This window comes from Carassius carassius, chromosome 22 (assembly GCF_963082965.1).
Source record: "Carassius carassius chromosome 22, fCarCar2.1, whole genome shotgun sequence".
Lineage (NCBI taxonomy): Eukaryota > Metazoa > Chordata > Actinopteri > Cypriniformes > Cyprinidae > Carassius > Carassius carassius.
Window position 1 is genome coordinate 5,991,031 of NC_081776.1, and position 17,865 is coordinate 6,008,895.

General features: G+C 37.4%; 1 long non-coding RNA gene across 1 annotated transcript in view; it reads left to right on the forward strand.

Moving 5' to 3' along the window:
* The window catches only part of LOC132098804 (uncharacterized), a 73,997-nt gene that overhangs the window by 45,916 nt on the left and 10,216 nt on the right, over positions 1–17,865 (forward strand). The window lies entirely within an intron of this gene.

The following is a 17,865-nucleotide window of genomic DNA, read 5'->3' on the forward strand; positions in this document are numbered from 1 at the left end:
TGAACTGCCATAAAAGCGCTTTTTGCTATTACCAGTCTCACCGGAGTAAAGGCTGCCTTTTTAAATTTTTTTATCCATTTCACTTGAATTATTAAACCTCCATCACAATGACTGGCTGTGCAATTCATTTTTCATTACATTACTACAATCAAATAATTGCGCATGTCGGGCTGAATTATGGATGAGGTTTAATTCTATAAGATGAGGGAGAGGGAAGATGACAGACGGGAATTCAGGTTCCGCTTCAGTCCTGTGGGCCCTCAAATCGGCTCAGTCTCCCAACAACCCCTGCAGAGGAATGAAGCGGAAATGTCTCCGCAAAGGAGTGGAGAAAGGAGTTTGGGAATTGATTTTCTTTAACGACAACTGTGTGGCTGGTGATTTTTATTAAGCAACATGCATAGACTGAACCTGGGGCTCAGATTGTCATGGAAAAAGGTTAGAACCTGTGGAATATCCCACCATGCACCACATGTACTTACAGTAGTTACAGGCATTTTCTTAATAATATTCCATTATACTGTAAATGAATTATAGAGACTTTTTTTGCTCCTGGTGAAAATCAAAAAAATGTGTGCCAAAAATATAATGAATGAATGTATAGCATTAAATGAATGAATGAACTACATTGAATGAATGAATGAATGAATAAGCCACATTGAAATAAATGAATGGATGTACCACATTGAATGTAAGAAAGAACCGCACTGAATGAATGAATATTTTTTTTCTCCATTGGGAGAAGTATTTTGCTATATACAGTTGCATCTTATTTCGGGCACTGAATGCAACTGCTTTGCAAACCGTTCTCCCCCCCCCCTGTTCTTTGCAAGGCTGTGACATGAATCTCTTTAGTTGTTTTGGATTGTCTGACATTTTGTGCAGTTTTCTTCTGTCAGTCTTGTCATCATTCAAAGTCTTTTGAATAGTTGCTGTTGAAAGGGCTTTAAGTTGGGAGCTATGACTCAGGAGTGAAAAGATTCATTGGTAGGGACCAGAATTTCACAGAGACATGGCTCAATAAAATAATAATAATAATTTAAAAAGTCAAATGAAGCCTTTGGTGCAAATTACAGAATTCCTTGATTAAAGATGATTTTTCAGCAGCGCTTCAATTAGTACATACACTCTTAGAAGAAAAGGTTCAAAAATGAACCTTTTGAGGTTCCTGGAGATTGCAACTGTGGGGGAACCTTAAAGGTTATAGCATTACATTTTATACATACATTTTAGTAGTATTTGAAAAGTTACGGCTACAGTGACAATTTGTGTACTTTTTGTTTTTTTCTGACAGTGAATCACACATGTAGCTATAATTATTAGTCAGGTATTAGTTAGTTTTAGTAAGTCTAGTCAATAAAAGCAATCAAATGTATGTCAGATAGGTAACATCAAATGGGATTGATTTCTCCAATGGATTTGGTTCCTTAGTTTTTGGTTGTGTTATTTAGCAGCCCACAATGGGTGCTCCGTGAAATCATAATGGTCTTCAAAATGATTCTGACATTTGGAGGTAGAGCCCTCAATATAGACACGTCACATTTAACAGCCTTGTGTTAAGCTTTAATTATGAAAACATGCCGCTGTTTTCCCTCAATCACAGCTTTCACATTCCTCATATAATGATGGTAATTATTGCCAGTAAAAAAGAGGCAGATTGTTATATTTACACATGCAAACTCCATTTGAGTTTGAAAGCTTCTACTCCCTGTGGGAAATAGAGGGTTTAGATGCTACATTAAATTTATATTAACAACCCTGTGACCTTTACCACTACAAGGTGGGAAATTATTATTACTATTATTTTATGGCAGATTTTTTTTTTTGGATATCATTCTTGTGAGATGTTTCTCAACAAAGTGCAGAAAGTTTGGAGTGTGTAAATGCCGTCCCGTGTGATGGAGGGCAGGGATCTCAGACTGTGTGTGTGTGTGTGTGTGTGTGGGTCAGATGATAAGCTGCTTAGAGACAACCACACAATTTCCTCAGATGGTGAAGAACGACAATCAAAACTGTCAGTACAGAGAAAAAAGAGGCTTTGTTTGGAATTGCATACTCGCATACTTAACTTATTATTATATCGGCAGTATGTGCTGGGAAGAAATTACAGGCAGCTCTGTGACTGGCGGCCCAGAGGCCAACTCCTTGTTGAGTTTTATGTAGCCATCTGATTTTATTTTTTTTATGAAACATTGGACATCAGAGAACTTTCTGTTCAAAACTCATTGGCAAGTTTAGAAGCACTCAGAAGTCAATTAGTGATCCGCGGGCCAAATTCGGACCAGAAGGGGGACATTTAAGCCTTTTTCTGGCCATATTTCAGCAAAGCTACTTTGCCAAAAGTGAACCAGCACCATTTGGGCTTGTGTATTCGTTTTGAGTCTTAACAAATCAAATGCATTTATGCAAATAACCTGACTTAAAAGACCCGGGTGGGATCATACAGCTGTGAGTCAGCATTCTCCATCCTGAACATCAAATCAAGTTGATACTGTTTTTTAACTTGTGAAATGTATTTCTCAGTAATATGATGATTGTTTAGATTGCTTTAGAAAGTTATTTGGTTTTAACTGGTTTTCTGTTTTCATAATTTGTGACAAATTAAATATTTAAATAATCATGGTCTTAACTGTCAAAGATCAAAACTTTGAGGAAGAGAAGTCATGTTTTTGAAGAACTTTAATATTTTAACTATGTACTTTAAATAGTTAGCATAAAACATCTTTCAAAAACAGTTAAAAACCTTACTGACCCCATGCTGTAAATTGTGCAAATTAAGAATATTCATGTAACGACTTCAAGAATGCATGTGTTTTCTTGTCAAATATAAATGAATAAACATCTCTTTCTGGGCTTGTAATCTGATTGGATTGTCAAGAGACCTTTTTGCATGAATTTTTTTTATTTATTTTGCCATTCAGTCTAAGATATTAGCTGAATCCCACCTGCTGATTTAAACGTGCAACATAATGAGGTCATATGCCAGTCATGCAGCATACTATAGTTTGAAATGTTTGTCACATAATGCATTAAAAAAAATTATCACTTGTCAGTTCAGCATATTTTGTGCAGTGTGCTAGAATTTATTCTGAACACATCTAAAATGCTAGAGGGGAGAAAGGAAATAGTAAGATGGCAGAATAATGGATAAGTGGAAGGATGATTTTGTGTGAAAAGTGAATAATATCGACTCACCTACAGTCGTGGCCAAAAGTTTTGAGAATTACATAAATATTGGAAATTGGAAAAGTTGCTGCTTAAGTTTTTAAATAGCAATTTGCATATACTCCAGAATGTTATAAAGAGTGATCAGATGAATTGCATAGTCCTTCTTTGCCATGAAAATTAACTTAATCCCAAAAAAACCTTTCCACTGCATTTCATTGCTGTCATTAAAGGACCTGCTGAGATCATTTCAGTAATCGTCTTGTTAACTCAGGTGAGAATGTTGACGAGCACAAGGCTGGAGATCATTAGGTCAGGCTGATTGGGTAAGAATGGCAGACTTGACATGTTAAAAGGAGGGTGATGCTTAAAATCATTGTTCTTTCATTGTTAACCATGGTGACCTGCAAAGAAACACGTGCAGCCATCATTGCGTTGCATAAAAATGGCTTCACAGGCAAGGATATTGTGGCTACTAAGATTGCATCTAAATCAACAATTTATAGGATCATCAAGAACTTCAAGGAAAGAGGTTCAATTCTTGTAAAGAAGGCTTCAGGGCGTCCAAGAAAGTCCAGCAAGCGCTAGGATCATATCCTAAAGAGGATTCAGCTGCTGGATCGGAGTGCCACCAGTGCAGAGCTTGCTCAGGAATGGCAGCAGGCAGGTGTGAGCGCATCTGCACGCACAGTGAGGGAAGACTTCTGGAAGATGGCCTGGTGTCAAGAAGGGCAGCAAAGAAGCCACTTCTCTCCAAAAAAAACATCAGGGACAGATTGATCTTCTGCAGAAAGTATAGTGAATGGACTGCTGAGGACTGGGGCAAAGTCATATTCTCAGATGAAGCCCCTTTCCGATTGTTTGGGGCATCTGGAAAAAGGCTTGTCCGGAGAAGAAAAGGTGAGCGCTACCATCAGTCCTGTGTCATGCCAACAGTAAAGCATCCTGACACCATTCATGTGTGGGTTGCTTCTCATCCAAGGGAGTGGGCTCACTCACAATTCTGCCCAAAAATACAGCCATGAATAAAGAATGGTACCAAAACACCCTCTAACAGGAACTTCTTCCAACAATCCAACAACAGTTTGGTGAAGAACAATGCATTTTCCAGCACGATGGAGCACCGTGCCATAAGGCAAAAGTGATAACTAAGTGGCTCGGGGACCAGAATGTTGAAATTTTGGGTCCATGGCCTGGAAACTCCCCAGATCTTAATCCCATTGAGAACTTGTTGTCAATCCTCAAGAAACGGGTGGACAAACAAAAACCCACTAATTCTGACAAACTCCAAGAAGTGATTATGAAAGAATGGGTTGCTATCAGTCAGGATTTGGCCCAGAAGTTGGTAGAGAGCATGCCCAGTTGAATTGCAGAGGTCCTGAAAAAGAAGGGCCAACACTGCAAATACTGACTCTTTGCATAAATGTCATGTAATTATCGATAAAAGCCTTTGAAACGTATGAAGTGCTTGTAATTATATTTCAGTACATCACAGAAACAACTGAAACAAAGATCTAAAAGCAGTTTAGCAGCAAACTTTTTGAAAACTAATATTTATGTAATTCTCAAAACTTTTGGCCACGACTGTACATGCAGAAAACATGTTTAATAATCTTCAGATCCTCTGATATGTGACGTGCGGTGCAAACATTTTCTAAAATGTCTGGTTGGTTTCAGAATCAGACTGGATGTTTGTTTCATTAGCGGAGAACTGACTGTGAATACTAATTGTGAGACTTATCTCCAGCCACAAACAAACACAGATTTCAGTAATTATGAGCGTCAGGCCTGAAACATACTATATGCCAGTGATTCTCAACTGGGTCACAGGTCTGTAATAAAACCCAGCTAACCATATGAATTTGCATGCACAGAACTCTAATGAACTTTGACACTTCTTTCTATAGTGTGAGCACTTGGATGTTTGCCTGTGTTTTTGCATGCTGCTCTTAATGCTGCTGCAGGACACTCATTCTTTGCTGCCTTGTATGAGCTTGTATGACAAGTTTAGAGACCACATTAAGTGCAAAGCTCAAGGCTATGTTGTTCGATTGGAAGGCCTTGGGGGATCATGGGAGTTGTAGTTTTGAAGAACATGTGCCCACACCTGTGTGTGCCCTCATGGTGAAGCAAACATTATGGGAGCCTGTGTATGACTGACAGGAACACCGTTGTAGCAAACAGAGTTGATGACTGGATCAAGTACAACTCAGCCAACCAGTCTACAGTCACAGCGTGAAGTGTGGAGGAAAGGTGTGTGATTGAGTCCTGCAGCATGGTTCAGTTTGTTTAAGCTTGCTTGCTTTATGTATGTATGTATGTATGCAAAGAAATTCAACATCTCTCAATTCAGATTCATTGTTAACCTCCCTCTGTCAGTTGTCTTGAAATTCATGTTCTCCTCAAAGTCTCGTTAGCATGTTGCCTGCATTTGTGCGTAAGCAGGATTTATGTTTGATTTGCTTTGGCCTCGGGCTCTGCTCATTGATTTCACTCACTTATTTATCTAAAAAAAAAAAATAATAAAACAAATTTAAATTGAGTCTCATAACTCATTCCCTCTTTTCTATTGCATTTCTCTTCTTCTATCAATCCTGTATCTCTCCTGTGTCAGATTACTGATGTCCTTAGCATCATGTTCCTTTCTTTCATCCATTGTGTTTCAGTGGTAAAATTACTTTATATTCTTCTCACTTTTGATCTGTTTATGCATGCAGTTACTCGGCAGCAGTACAAATGAAATCATTTGATTGGTCCATGTACTGTATCTAAACAAGGACAAGAGCAATTTTGCAGCATATGATTTAGCAAACAATGCACTGTATACCACAGTGCATAGCATATGCTGTAAGACAATAGCTGAGTCATTTTATTCAAATGCATGCATGGACTCTCTTCCATGTATTTTATTTAAATGAAATCATAGGTTTTTTGCCTACCTGCCATTGCCTGGCAAGTTGAGAATTAATAAATAAATGCTGTTCAGTAAAACAACCATTTAATAACTTTTCCCTGATTCCCCCCCTCCCACCATATATTTCCTTTCAAATGTATTTATTTTATTGATTGATTCACTTATTTATTTATTGGATTATTTATTTATAGCTTATTTATTGAAATGTATTAACTTTTATTTATTTATTAAATGGGCTTTTACTTATTACTTACGGGCTTTTTACTTATAGTATGTTTGTTTATTTATTGGCATTTGTTTGTTATTTGCTTTATTTTTTAATTATTACATTTTAATTTGCCTATTTAATTTGTTTGTTTGTTATGAAATAGCTTGACATCTGGAATGTCATTATTTTAAGTTTGGAGTAAAGAAAAAAAAGATATATATATATCTTTATATATGTGTGTATAAATTTTTTTTTTGTTTTCATATATATGCATGTAGCAGACACTTTTATCCAAAGCATTTTGTCAGTTGCTTGTATATTTACAGTAGGGATGTTGGATTAAAAAACAAATAAAAAAATAAAATGAATCTTTGCATAAATTGTGATTTTAAACAAACACATTTTGCAATTTATAGCAAATTTGACACAAGGATAATTTGAATTTGTAGGGCAACCGCAGATTCATGTGGATGGCCGTGATTACCTTGGAATCTGATTTTGGCCAAGAAGGTGCCTGTGCACATGTGCTTTCCAGTTCCACAGAGTGTTTATAGATCCGCTGTCATGATAGTGATCAAGTTAAACTCATTACAGTTAAGAATTAGCTCATAACGTTGTGAAGAAGTAAAAGCGCTTTTCTGAGTCAGTAAACACTTGATATATCCTCATGAATCATGTCTGTGGTTGTTTGTTGGCTCCTATCTTGCGTTTCTGTTGAAAGATGGAAGCTTATAATGCTGTAGGGATGTAGAAACTGGATGCACATTAGAGCTTCTCATTACTGAAGCGTGTTTACAGTGCTACAGTAGATTGTTTGATCGATGTCTGGCTGTTGACAACTCACTTACACCATGTCCTAAAGCAATTTCTTCCATATAAATCAGAGTTTTTGTCGTAACTAGCCTTGATAAGCAAGAGGACATTTTGATAGTTTCTGTTTCTGCCGTTGCACTCAGTGTCCCTTCACACAGTGACATCTCTGTTTTAAAATATTAGATTTCATGAAAAGTAGACTGATATTTGATACTTCTGATATTTTTGTGACACATAAAAGCCTGTCTGATATCCTTGAATTCAGTGTTGTATTTTCCTCAAGCAGAGCACACACACACACACACACACACACACGCGTTTGTTTGTTTGTTTTTGTGAAGTGGCGTAATGGGTTTTATACTGTACAAACTGTATATTCTATGGCCCTACACCAACCCTACACCTAACCCTAACCCTCACAGGAAACTTTGTGCATTTTTACTTTCTCAAAAAACGAATTCTGTATGGTTTATAAGCGTTTTGAAAAATGGGGACATGGGTTATGTCCTCAAAAGTCACCCTCTCCACGTAATAACTATGTCATACGCATGTCATTATACAAAGTTGTGTCCTGATATGTCACAAATACATACACGCACCTACACACACACACACACACACACACACACACACACACACACACACACACACACACACACACACACACACACACACACTCTGTATAGCTATCTTTGTGAGGATATACATTGCCACAATGCAATCTCTAGCTCCTTACTCCTAAACCTACCCATCAGAACCAAGTGCCTCACCCAAACCCTTACCCTAAACCTACCCTTTACCCAGTTATAACCTGACCCCTAGAACCAAATCTTTACCCTCAAACATGCCTTTAAAGGGGTCACAGAAAGTGAGGACCGGCCAAAATGTCCTCACTTTACAAAATTGTCCTCAATCCAATGGTCTAGATAGCTGGACAAGTGTGCACACACACTCTCACACTCTCATTAAGAACTAGGTGTCCCTTGTGGGCATGAGCAACAATTCTTCTAGACTGGACTATGTTTAGAAACCTTGACCTCTCTCTCTCTGTCTCTCTCTCTTGCTCATGTTACTTTCTCTTGTAGCTTCAGCCTTTATTATGTCTGTGAGTGTATCCTGCACTGGAGCGTGTCTCAGGTGTACAGTAATGTGTCAAGCAAATAGAGATGCATTACAGTCAACATGTTCTGGATTCCATGACATGATGGCTGACAGATCCGTGACACGTGATGGTCAGTTCAGCGGTATAGTTTTGGGGTGGTGTGTATATGTTTCTATGTGTATATGTAATAGTTTTATTTTGGTTTTTAATTTTATCCATCCGTCTGTCGGCCAAATTAGTTGCAATCTTAAGTTTTAAAAAGTAAGACAGTTTTGTTTTATTTTTGACATCACTAGTAATACAATTTAAAATAAGAACTTGGAAAAAATTAAATAACTAGTATGCATTAATAAAATATTTGAAATGTACTCGCCCTCAGCAGCAGTAACATAGCAGGGTTTCCAATGGTTCACAATTAGAAGTTTAAAATAAAATATTTTATTATTCATTCATTAAGATTCATTAATCTTAATAGTAATCCATTAATAATTATACTGTATTTTTACATTTTATTGAAAAAAATCTGGAATTTGTCTTTTCATTAATATACAAACTCATACAGTATGTATGTATGTATGTATACAAGCATGTGTCAATATAAGTATGCAATTATGTGTCTTATTAAGTAGTTGAAAAAATGTGGCCTGTTACATAAAAAAATAGCTATTTTCTCTCTATTTACAATTGTGTACAAATAAAGCATTTATAATTTGTGCTCTCTGCTTCAGTTCCATAAAGAATAGTGTGATTGAGGGCTTTAGCTCGAACCCTAGTCCTCCAAACCCTCTCTCATTCACAGCTGTAATTGCCCCTGCTGGACCACCATAGGAGTCAATCATTTGCTTGTGCATACATATACACAGTCGGTTGGTACTGGCTCCATTGAGATATTTGTTCCTTAAGCAGCGCTTTCCTCTGGTCCAATCTGCTCCATTAAAGGATTATTAGGAACACCTCTTTAATTTCTCATTAATGCAATTATCTAATCAACCAATCACATGGCAGTTGCTTCAATGCATTTAGGGGTGTGGTCCTGGTCAAGACAATCTCCTGAACTCCAAAGTGAATGTCAGAATGGGAAAGAAAGGTCATTTAAGCAATTTTGAGGGTGGCATGGTTGTTGGTGCCAGACAGACCGGTCTGAGTATTTTACAATCTGCTCAGTTACTGGGATTTTCACGCACAACCATTTCTAGGGTTTACAATGAATGGTGTGAAAAGGGAAAAACATCCAGTATCCGGCAGTCCTGTGGGCGAAAATGCCTTGTTGATGCTAGAGGTCAGAGGAGAATGGGCCAACTGATTCAAGCTGATAGAAGAGCAACTTTGACTGAAATAACCACTCGTTACAACCGAGGTATGCAGCAAAGCATTTGTGAAGCCACAACACGCACAACCTTGAGGTGGATGGGCTACAACAGCAGAAGACCCCACCGGGTACCACTCATCTCCACTACAAATAGGAAAAAGAGGCTACAATTTGCACGAACTCACCAAAATTGGACAGTTGAAGACTGGAAAAATGTTGCCTGGTCTGATGAGTCTCGATTTCTGTTGAGACATTCAGATGGTAGAGACCGAATTTGCCGTAAACAGAATGAGAACATGGATCCATCATGCCTTGTTACCACTGTGCAGGCTGGTGGTGGTGTAATGGAGTGGGGGATGTTTTCTTGGCACACTTTAGGCCCCTTAGTGCCAATTGGGCATCGTTTAAATGCCACAGCCTACCTGAGCATTGTTTCTGACCATGTCCATCCCTTTATGACCACCATGTACCCATCCTCTGATGGCTACTTCCAGCAGGATAATGCACCATGTCACAAAGCTCGAATCATTTCAAATTGGTTTCTTGAACATGACAATGAGTTCACTGTACTAAAATTGCCCCCACAGTCACCAGATCTCAACCCAATAGAGCATCATTGGGATGTTGTGGAACGGGAACTTTGTGGCCTGGATGTGCATCCCACAAATCTCCATCAACTGCAAGATGCTATCCTATCAATATAGGCCAACATTTTTAAAGAATGCTTTCAGCACCTTGTTGAATCAATGCCACGTAGAATTAAGGCAGTTCTGAAGGCGAAAGGGGGTCAAACACAGTATTAATATGGTGTTCCTAATCATTTAGGTGAGTGTACATGCTGAAAAACAGCACAGTGGAAGCATCAGCAGCCACAGCAATGCCATATTCACCAGGCTGATTAGATTGAATAAGCACCCGTTGGTTGCTGCAGTGCTCTGAGATCAATATGCACGTCTACCAGTGCCATTATAGGGGCTTAGCAGCAGCCAAATTATATCTGACAAAGTGGAAAGAAAGAAATGATTTTGTTTTTCTCTTAGTGAGGGTGTCTGGAAGCACACAGCGAGGGGTACACACACACACGCACGCATGCACAACTGTAGTATATGCCTTTTTATATTTCATTCTCACAGCTCTGAATAGTAGCAAAGCATGTTTTATTTGAAAGATTTATATATATATATATTTATATTTGTTATCTACTAAATGCATTCATTTATATTTATATTTTGTTCAAATATAAATATATATATATGTCAAATTACTGCCATATTTACTGCCCGTTTCTGTCAGGCTATTTATCCATATCGTTATGTGTTTCTATACCTCTTTCTGTTTGTATATCTGACTGTCTGTCTGACTTTCTTGTTGTTTATTTATCCATGTAGATGAACAACCAGACAACAACCATATTGTCTATATTTCTGTCTGGCTGCCTCCTCTCAGTCTGTCTATCCATTTGTGTATCGGTCCATCTATCCATCTTGTCTGGCTGTATCTCTCTATCCTTCTTTCTGGTTGTCTCCATTATTTCCGTCTGTCTGTCTGTTCGTCTGGCGTTCTATCTTTCTATCATTTGTCTAACTGTCTATCTATCTGCCTATTTGCCTCTATATTTTTAGCAGCTGCTTCTATCCATCCATCAGACCGTCTGTCTGTCTGGCTGTCTCTCTGTCTATCCATCTGTCTGGCTTTCTGTCCGTCTATCTGCCTCTGTCTATCTGTTAATCCTTGCTGTTTGTCTGGCTTTATGTTTCCATATTCATCTGTGTGACTGTCTGTCTGTCCTGTCTGTCTGTCTATCTCTCTGTCTAGTTGTCTCTTTATTATTCTAGTTGTATTTGTCGATTTCTGTATCTTTCTGGCTGTCTGACTGGCTGTCTATCTAATACATCTATGTCCCTTACTCTCTTCCTGTCCATCTATCTTTAAGTTTCTTTCTTTAAATGAAACCTCGAAAAGAACTTGCAGTCCTGCTTTAAACAGATCATCAGCCTCTCTGTCTTTCTCAGCATTCTTCATCATATTTATCTCTCTGTTGAGAGACTCTGCTGAGCTGCTGCTATTGTGGAGAATTTTGTTGATTATTATATAACGGCTTCCCGATACTCTGCACTATTTCACACCCAGCATGACACCCTCCTGTTGCCGGGTTCGACACGTGGTCTTTAAGATTAACAGAACCCACAGCATCTAGAGCTTCTCAATAGTATCTCAGCAGGAGAACCAGACATTCCTTCTTCTATGGGTGCATTAACAATGAGGCCTGACCCAAAATCCATCTGTGGAGGTGAGCCCTGCTCCAAGAGCACATCATGGGCACTTTGAAGCAAGCGTTTTTTTTTTTTTTTTTTTTCAGATGAAGACTGCTTGTGAGGGTACCTGCCTTTACTCCAATACTTGGTATTATCAAAAGCAATATTCTATGATATCAGGAAAGGAGATGGTGTGGAGAAGTGGAGTGTAGTGCGGTCTAATGAGGGAACACGAGCCAGCTAGAAATTTTCAAAGAGAATTTGTAAAGCAGGAACTTTCTGACAGGAACAGAAATATAGGAAGAGATCTTTCTGATTCTGAATGGGCAGAAACAGGAACGTGTCTGACAATAACGGGACATCATTACCACTACAGGTTTACCACAGTAGCTTCAAAACCTAGTGAGCTGCCTACATAGACAGCTGACTCTTAAGATAGCATCTAATTATTGTGAGTGACTAATTGAAGCACACAAGACAGCAGGTCTATCCCAGATACCAAATTATATAAAAGTTACAGTTATAAAAACATGTTTCTAAAATATTGAAATGTCCTGTTTTCTTTTTGTGGTTATGTTAAAGGTTACAAAAATGGTAAGACTTTAGTTTAGGAACCAATTCTCACTTTTAACCAGTTGCTTATTAGCATGCATATTGCTAGTTGTAACAGAGTCCACCGAGGCTAGCAGGATGTAGAAACCAAGAGCAGTTTATTATCTTCAATAGTTTGAAATACTGTATTTGTAGGCAATGTTTTAGATAACTGCAAAAGAGTCTGGAAAATTCCTTCGTGTGTTTCCAAGCAACTGCTTGACAATCATGATCTTGACCTCCACCTTTTTATCTCACACCTACTAATGCTTTTTAATTCTCTGAATACAAGTTGAATGGCCAACTTTGACCAAGGGAGAAATTGTGATCGCAGAGAGATCCTGCAGGCTATCTCAGCATTGTTCAGGTATGCTTTGAGTGAAATATGAAAGCCTTGCATACTTATTGACAGTAGCAGAGCATGGACATCACTGAGGGGATTTAGTGGGAGAGAGATCACATTGTGAATTTTGTAGCTAGATTAAAAGGCAGGATGTTGGGGTTTTGTGTAGTAACTGCTGTCTCCAGCCCTCGCTTTTGGGTGACACATTCTCCTCCGACTACAGGTGTGCTTTCTAATTCTCTGTTTCTGCCTCGTCCTCTTGGCTGCCTGCGGGATCAATTACCTGGCCCACTCACATACTGGAGAATCCAGACATCCGAAATGGGTTATATTGGGTTTCAGCAGTTATTGCCTTGACTGACAATGCTTTAATCAGTGTGTTTTTATATAAGTGTACGTGTTTGTATGCGCTGAGCTGATAAATAATGGATAGTCGACCTGGTAAATAATGCCAGATGGTCTGTTTAATGACAATATACCTCAGCAGGTCTATTTAAGTCGATATAAGCAGGGTTCTAGGGGACTTGCTCTAAATTGGTTAATAAATATGTGGGAGGCATGCTGTAATTGGACAGTTAGTATAATTTGTGTGTTAATTGCTGAATGTCTGAGTCAGCTGCTTTAACTGGTTAGTTGGAGTGTGGGTCATGCTCTGCAATTGGCCGGTTGTTATGTGGGATATGTGCTCTAATTGGCTAGTCTGGGTGTTGGTTTGGATGTAATTGGCTAGTTTGATTTCCTGTGGTGGCCTGATTTTCAAATTAATACATTATTTATGCCCTTGCAAACGGATATTTTCAGATATTACATTTTAGTTGAATTATTTATTAATAAAGTTTTTAATATGAAGTCAGATTTTCACCTGTCACACTTTAAATATTTGTTTAAATGACAGTTCAGGTGTAATAATTTAAGTGCACTTTTTATGGTCTGCTACTAAATCAGTGTGAAGTTATGTAAATTAGACTGGAAGAAGGGAAAGAATGTTCACAAATAATTCTCTGAAACTTCTAGTCCTTAATCCCTTGCCAGTCATGAGCCCCATCCTGACCTGTTTTTTTTCTAAAGCATAGTTAAATTAAATAGTGCAAGGCAGAAGTGTTGCAGGCAGTCATCCGTGCTCATCTGGGTCATGTGAGAATGAGGAGGATGATGGTTTAAAAGGATAACTGTGGCCTGAGGGAACATCTCTTTAAGTGCCATTCTGAGCAATCAGAATTCAGCTCTCAGAACAATTTATAACAGCATATGTGTGGAAGAGGAAACAGATTCTACATTTAATTAGTCTCAAACGTTTCCTTAATACAGATGCAGTTTTTGTTGACTGTTGAGTGCAGGGCTAGGGTTTCACACTGAATTATCCATACTTAAAATATATTTCATTAAAAGAGCAAGTAAAAGTCATTAACCACTTTTATGGTGTTCTTTTTCCATTTATTTATGGAACTAAATTGTGAAATTTAGCATAACCAGATGCTACATTTTATTTATAATCAATAATCATCATCTTCATCATCTTTGCATGATTATATGCTAATACAAAATTGCATTGATGACGACGACAATAATTTAGCATTTGAATTGATCAAATTATTAAATAATTGTGCAAGATTATTCATACAAAGGTATTTATAAATGAGTTTATAATGATATTTTTTGATGATTATGTGAAAATGCAAAATTTTGATATTGTTATTATAGATTTACATTTGCATATAATCATTAAAAATATTTATTATGACAGCAATGAGTTATTTAATATTAATAAGCATTCAAAATAAAACGTGATTGATTATAATATTAGGTGTTATTATTTTGTGTGATTTTAGAAGTGCTGAATTATGGTGTCAATTATTATGATTGTTATAGATGTACATTTGCATATAATCATGCAGAAATATTTATTCTAAAAACAGCATGACAATAGTTACTTATAGTAAAATTATTTACAAATTATTTACACTTTTGCAGTTTACAAGTTTTCAAACAAGTTTTAAATGCATTAACATTCAGCATTTCAGCCATCATATTGCCTCTCAAGACATCTTGTGTGTCAGTGATGTTCTATCTACAGTGTGAAGGGCAATGCACAGTTGTTCTTGTGGTGTTGTTTCTCTCCTCTCATGGGTAACCACACTCCCCGTGTTTGTTTTTCAATTAGCACCACATCAGTGTCATGGTGTCCTTATGCATGCTGTCTGTCTGCTGTCACTGGCTCTCTGACAGCTCTGACTGCATGACTGCGGTGTGACTGTGCGTTTGCTTATGCGGAGCCTGTTAACAGCAGCGCTCCATAATGCTCAGAGAAGAGATATGACGGTAAACTCTGAGGTGTCCTTTCCTGTGCTCTATTTTAAAACTCATTTTTTATGACACGGCAGAAAAAAAAACTCCTTTGTACCTTTTTTCTTTCCATAATGGGTTATTTTCTTTCTGAGTGATGCTGGAGCATGTATGTGTGTGTCAGGGCTGCCTGGACTCTGCAACCAAAGTAAATAAAGTGTTTATTCGGGTCTGAAACTCTCTTGACAGGTTGCGATTCTCTGTGTCACTATGACATGGTTGTGCTCCACCTGCTGTTCAGGGTGACAGCTCTTTGATTCTCAGTGCCATATGGCACTCACAATCAGATAAAGTACACTAGCCCCAACCTCTCTGTGTGTCAGCCTTGACTCATGGTTACAGCTAATTGCCTTTCAAACATGGAGGAAAATTAAAGGACCTAAAAAAACAACAGACTCAAGCAAAAGTACTCGACACTAACAAAAATCGTACTATGGAACGACCATGTGATTTTATTTATTTTACATGTATGCTCAAATATCTTGCAGTGGTACTATAGAAATATAATTACTGATTGATTGACTGATTGCAATGGCCACTTTTAATTTTATCAACTGGACGTACATCCATCATAGGAAATTCAATGTACATTTATTTATTTAGAAGTTGATATTAACTATTATTATTAATAAACTTAATAATACTAATAATATCAAATATAATATTTATGTGTGTGTGTATGTATAAATATATATATATATATATATATATATATATATATATATATATATATATATATATATATATATATATATATATATATATATATATATATATATAATTTTTTGAACTTTGTAGTTATAATAATAATAATTATTTATTATTAATGATTATAATAATAATATTATGTGGGCTAAACCTTTCTTGCTGAGGCTTATTTCATATCTAGCATTTTTTGTGTCTTAAAACAGTTTATTGGAATTGACACTTTGATTCTTTATTTTTTACATATCATATCAAGCTCTTCATTTAACACTGTTTTCTTTTATAAGTTGTGGTTAATTTTTGAACCTCATTTTGATTATGATGGATTTTTTTTTAAAGTTCTGGACAAAGGATGAAACAATAAAATCTAGATTAGAAAGTCAGTGTTTGTGAGACAGCTTTAGTATGATTTCATTTAACAAAATAAAAAAATAAATAATTCAATCTCTGGGACATAAGTATCCCAAGCTGAAGCTGAAGAAGACCAGGGTTGATGTATTTTCTCAGACTTCTTCCTCATTGACCTGAACATCTTAGGGAGTTTTCGCTCACCATTTTTAGAAAGGAAGGGAGACCAATGGAGGAGGTAAGAGGAGCATTGAGGGGAGGAATGAGGGATTAAAAAAGAAGACAAGGATACTGGATGGTGTTAAAGGGCTTAGAGAAAATCGATAAAATCCCTGTGTGCTTGAACATGCTCATTTATGTGAGAAGTAAAGAATAAAATATCAAGTAGAAAGAAAGAGAGAGAGCGAGAAAGAGGAGGCAGATGGCGACCTTGAAACTGTAGCTGAAAGTAATCATTGCTCGTCTCTGCCCCATCTCACTCCTTCATCTCTCAGACCATTAGCGGAGCTGCCATAATGAATGTGTTTTATTTATCACGGAGACAGTGCATAACTTTGTCCCTGATGAGGATGATCCCTCTCACCTTCAGACACCTCCACTCACACTGCCGCTAATTCACAGCGATGCTAAATGCCACAAGCCCATCCTCAGTGTTTGGTTCAGCTACAAAATCAGATATCAGAAGACTACAGAGAACTGTTCGGACTGCTGAAATGATTATTGGTGCTCCCCTGCCCACCCTCCAAGAACTGTACACATCCAGAGTGAGGAAAAGGACTCAGAAAATCACTCTGGATCCCTCACATCCAAGTCACCCCATCTTTGAACTTTTGCCATCTGGCCGGCGCCTCAGAGCCGCAAATACAAGAACAGCAAGGCACAAGAATAGTTTTTTCCCCCAGGCAATCTACCTCATGAACAGGTTAAATGTTTCCCACTTAAACTTATGCTTATGCAAAAATGTGCAATATCCTTATATTTATTTGTTACCCCTCCATCCTAGAACATTCCTGCATCTCACTCAATCCTATTCCATTATCATTTATAGCAAAAATGTTTATACACTTATTTATTTGCCAATTTGTAAATCTCCTGTAATTTTTTTTTTTTGTCTGTGTGTTGTTGTCTCTGTGTACTGGAAGCTTATGTCACTAAAACAAATCCCTTGTATGCGCAAGCATACTTGGCAATAAAGCTCTTTCTGATTCTGATTCTGATTCTGATTCTCAGTGTCATTAGAGTGAGCGTCTCAGGTCTGATTGGCTCTATTGGCTCTGTTTGCCTGGAGTGAGCCATTGCTTAGTTTCATAGAGCCAGACTAGGACTATTGTCAGCATATTCTGGTCAGGTAATGCCAAATTAGATTCAGAATGAAATTCAAATGAAAAGGAGACCTCCAAAAACAAGCTCTACTATTGAACAGCAGCTAATTACCGTTAGCGGTGCTGTGATTTGATTGTCAACAAAGAACTAAACATCTGCGTAAGGTTTTTTTTTCATGTCATGTATGAAATGTAAAGAAAAGTAAAATAATTAATTCATTCAGAAAGTTGGAAATTCTGTTTTTTTATGATTAAAATGGAAGTCGGTTGTCCTAAATGGGACAAAATAGGCAGCATTGTCTTGAGGCATTAGCATTGTTACTAAATGTTTAGGGCTGCTGTCCGTTACAAAAGTACATATTTGCAATGCCAGTGTTTGTTTACAATTTCTATTCTCTGAATAAATCTATGATGTGTCACGAGTGTGTTGACACAAGTTTCCAAGTT